The sequence below is a fragment of the Uranotaenia lowii genome, chromosome 1 (assembly GCF_029784155.1).
Source record: "Uranotaenia lowii strain MFRU-FL chromosome 1, ASM2978415v1, whole genome shotgun sequence".
Classification (NCBI taxonomy): domain Eukaryota; kingdom Metazoa; phylum Arthropoda; class Insecta; order Diptera; family Culicidae; genus Uranotaenia; species Uranotaenia lowii.
In genome coordinates, this window is record NC_073691.1 from 117,839,105 (window position 1) to 117,843,300 (window position 4,196).

Below are 4,196 nucleotides of genomic sequence, written 5' to 3' on the forward strand. Positions count from 1 at the left end.
TACCGAGAGTACCTTGGCTCGTGGTGATAAAGGCATTCTTGATTCCACACCACTGTTCTTCGACTGTTCCGTCTGTCGGCAACTCCGAGGCTCGGGATTCTAGCTGTTCAACATATGCCCTTTTCACCTCTTGATTCTCCAACCGGCGGACGTCGTATCGACACCCGACTTTCTCCTCGCGCCGTTGGACACGCGCAACTCTCAGTCGTATCTCGCCAAGGACGAGGTGATGGTCAGATGCAATGTCTGCGCTTCGTTTGTTGCGGACATCAAGAAGGCTCTTTCTCCATTTTCGGCTGATGCAGATGTGGTCAATTTGATTTTCTGTTCGGCCATCTCGGGATACCCAAGTGACCTTATGTGCTGGTCGATGGGGGAAGAGCGATCCGCCGATCACCATGTTGTTGTTGCCACAAAATTCTACAAACAGCTCTCCGTTTTCGCTCACCTGTCCTAGACCATGGCGCCCCATGATGCGCTCAAAGTCCTGATTATCGGAGCCAATCTTTGCGTTGAAGTCGCCTAAGTGGATTTGAATGTCACCCTTCGGAATTCTCTCTGCAAATCGGCAACGTCAGTTGGCGCACAACACTGGACCATTGTAAGGTTTCTAACCCGTGTTCTGAATCTGGCTACGATTATTCTTTCGTTGATCGGTTCCCATCTTATACGGGCCGCATGGGCCTGCGGGCTTAATAGGAAACCAACTCCTCGTTCCCGAGTAGCGTGTTCTCCTCGTATGCCAGAGTAAAGCAGTACTTGCCCAGACTGTGTCTTGTGTTCTCCAGTGTTAGGCCAACGGACTTCGCTCAGTCCCAATATCTCTTGCTTGAGGCAGCTAGCTTCTCTAGTAAGTTGAGCCAGCTTACCTGGCTGGGCAAGGGTCAAAACATTCGAGGCAACTGAGGAGGCAAAATATATTTCAAGTGTCAGCACACAAGCTCGCACATGTGTGCTGATAAGAATCAGTTCCATGAGATGGAGTCAAACCGAAGTATTCCGAGGACGGTGACGGTTGCTGATGGCAAGCAAGCAGTGGTCGAAGGAGTTGGCTCATGCAAAATCCTTTGCTATGGTAGCCAAGGTACCGAGAATACTATGACGTTGGGCGAGGTTCTCTACGTTCCTGATCTCCAAATGAACCTGGTTTCGGTTGGCAAGCTTGTGCAGAAGGGAGCCGAGGTATTCTTCAATCAAGACTGTTGCACCATTTCGAAAAACAGTCGTATCGCAACCACGGCTCAACACAGAAACGGGTTGTACCACATCCAGATGGTGGAGCGGGTGATTGCAGCCTCGGACCAGTGCAGCAAGAAAAATTGCGTGCACGAATGGCATCGCAAGTTGGGTCATCGAAACATTGACGACACCAAGCGGTTGGCAAATCTGAGTTTTGCCATGGGGGTATACGATTGTGGCAATCGAATCACCGTCGGGATTCATCTGAGTCCCAAGCGTTAAAGACCCGTACGTGTGCTGTGACAGGCGTAAGTCTAAGATAAGCTGCTCTCGATCTGGCACACGGCGGGCAGAAAGCCTAGGCATTCGAGTAGTGTCACACTGCGTCCGATCCTAGCAGTAAAGTATACAATGATAAGACTCTACCTTCCGCGTATACCGAGCTGTTAGGTACGTCGCTGTTGAGAGCCATCAGCAGGGAGCACTTTCGGAGTGGAAAGGAGAGAACAAACTAACTGTTAGAAGGTTAAAACTGGAATAACTTTATTTTAAACTTTTCGTTCTATTTATACTAGTCTGTTCCCTAGAGATTCATAGGGAACCATAGTTACAATAATTTGTTTGCACCAACATGCGTGTGTTGTTATTCATCTCATCGATTACTTCGATGAGACGAATCTCAACACTCCTCCTCAACACACGCTGTTAACAGTTATCCAACTGCAATCTCTCCGGTGGCTCCCCCTGAAGTGGCTACTCCTCCTCGACACACACCGAACGTTATCGCCTTCAGCACGACTAGGTTTCGCTCGACGACCTTCCACCGGTTTCGCCCGACGACCATTTCCTGGCTCACTCGACGACAACCTGCCTTCGGTTCGCTCGACGACAACCTCCCGTCGGCTTGACGCTCCTTGCAGTCCGTAGCCCATTCTCAAGGCTTTTCGCCTTCCCAGCGGCCTGACGACCCTCTTCGAATTCCCGGCTCGACCACCTCCAACGGATTCCAGGTTCGACACCTCCGCACGGATTCCCGGTTCGACTGCCTTCCAATTGGATACCAGGCTAAACCACCTTCCAATTGGATCCCTGGCTCGACACCTCCGAACGGATTCCCGGTTCGACGCCTCCGCATGGATTCCCGGATCGAAGCCACCACATGGATTTCCGGCTTGGTTTCCCGTTTCGACGCCACCGAAAGGATTCCCAGGTCGATCACCTCCGAACGGATTCCAGGCACGACCACCTTCCATCGGATTCCAGGCATATCACCTCCAAATGGATTCCCGGCTCGACGCCTCCGAACGGTTCCAGGCTCGACGCACTTCCAATCGATTTCCAGGCTCGACTCACTACCAAACGGTCCAGTTCCGTCTCGACGCTCCTCCTGAGACCTGACGCCTCCCAGTGGCTCCAGCCCAACGACCTCCACTTGGCGTTCCGGTCCGACGCCCTTCCATGGCACCGGCTTGACGACCTCCCGTGCTTCTCGGCTCGTAAGTCCTCCAGAGGTTCCAGATCCGACGATCACCACCTGGCTTCCAACTTGACGACCTTCCACGGTTCGGGCCCGCCAACCTTCCATGGCTTCCGGCACGACGACCCACAAGTAATTGCGGTCCGCTTCCAATGGCTCCTGCCAAACGACCTTCCAAAGCACCTGTCCGACGACCTCCCTCCCGTGTCTCTTGGCTTGTCGACCTCCAGCTGGCTTCCCGGTCCGACGAACCACCAGGCTCCTGGTCCGACAACCTCACACGGTTCTGGCTCGACGACGTTCCTCTGGATTCCCGGCACTGGCTTGCCCTTCCATTGGTTTCCTCCTGGCTGGATACCACCACCGATTCCACTCTTTTCCTCCTTTCCACTAGTGCTGGGCCCATAACCTGTTGAGAGCCATCAGCAGGGAGCACTTTCGGAGTGGAAAGGAGAGAAACGACTTGTTTGAAGGTCAATACTGGAATAACTTTATTTTAAACTTTTCGTTCTATTTATACTAGTCTGTTCCCTAGAGATTCATAGGGAACCATAGTTACAATAATTTGTTTGCACCAACATGCGTGTGTTGTTATTCATCTCATCGATTACTTCGATGAGACGAATCTCAACACTCCTCATCAACAGCGTAACAGTTATCCAACTGCAATCTCTCCGGTGGCTCCCCCTGAAGTGGCTACTCCTCCTCGACACACACCGAACGTTATCGCCTTCAGCACGACTAGGTTTCGCTCGACGACCTTCCACCGGTTTCGCCCGACGACCATTTCCTGGCTCACTCGACGACAACCTGCCTTCGGTTCGCTCGACGACAACCTCCCGTCGGCTTGACGCTCCTTGCAGTCCGTAGCCCATTCTCAAGGCTTTTCGCCTTCCCAGCGGCCTGACGACCCTCTTCGAATTCCCGGCTCGACCACCTCCAACGGATTCCAGGTTCGACACCTCCGCACGGATTCCCGGTTCGACTGCCTTCCAATTGGATACCAGGCTAAACCACCTTCCAATTGGATCCCTGGCTCGACACCTCCGAACGGATTCCCGGTTCGACGCCTCCGCATGGATTCCCGGATCGAAGCCACCACATGGATTTCCGGCTTGGTTTCCCGTTTCGACGCCACCGAAAGGATTCCCAGGTCGATCACCTCCGAACGGATTCCAGGCACGACCACCTTCCATCGGATTCCAGGCATATCACCTCCAAATGGATTCCCGGCTCGACGCCTCCGAACGGTTCCAGGCTCGACGCACTTCCAATCGATTTCCAGGCTCGACTCACTACCAAACGGTCCAGTTCCGTCTCGACGCTCCTCCTGAGACCTGACGCCTCCCAGTGGCTCCAGCCCAACGACCTCCACTTGGCGTTCCGGTCCGACGCCCTTCCATGGCACCGGCTTGACGACCTCCCGTGCTTCTCGGCTCGTAAGTCCTCCAGAGGTTCCAGATCCGACGATCACCACCTGGCTTCCAACTTGACGACCTTCCACGGCACCGGCCCGCCAACCTTCCATGGCTCCCGGCAC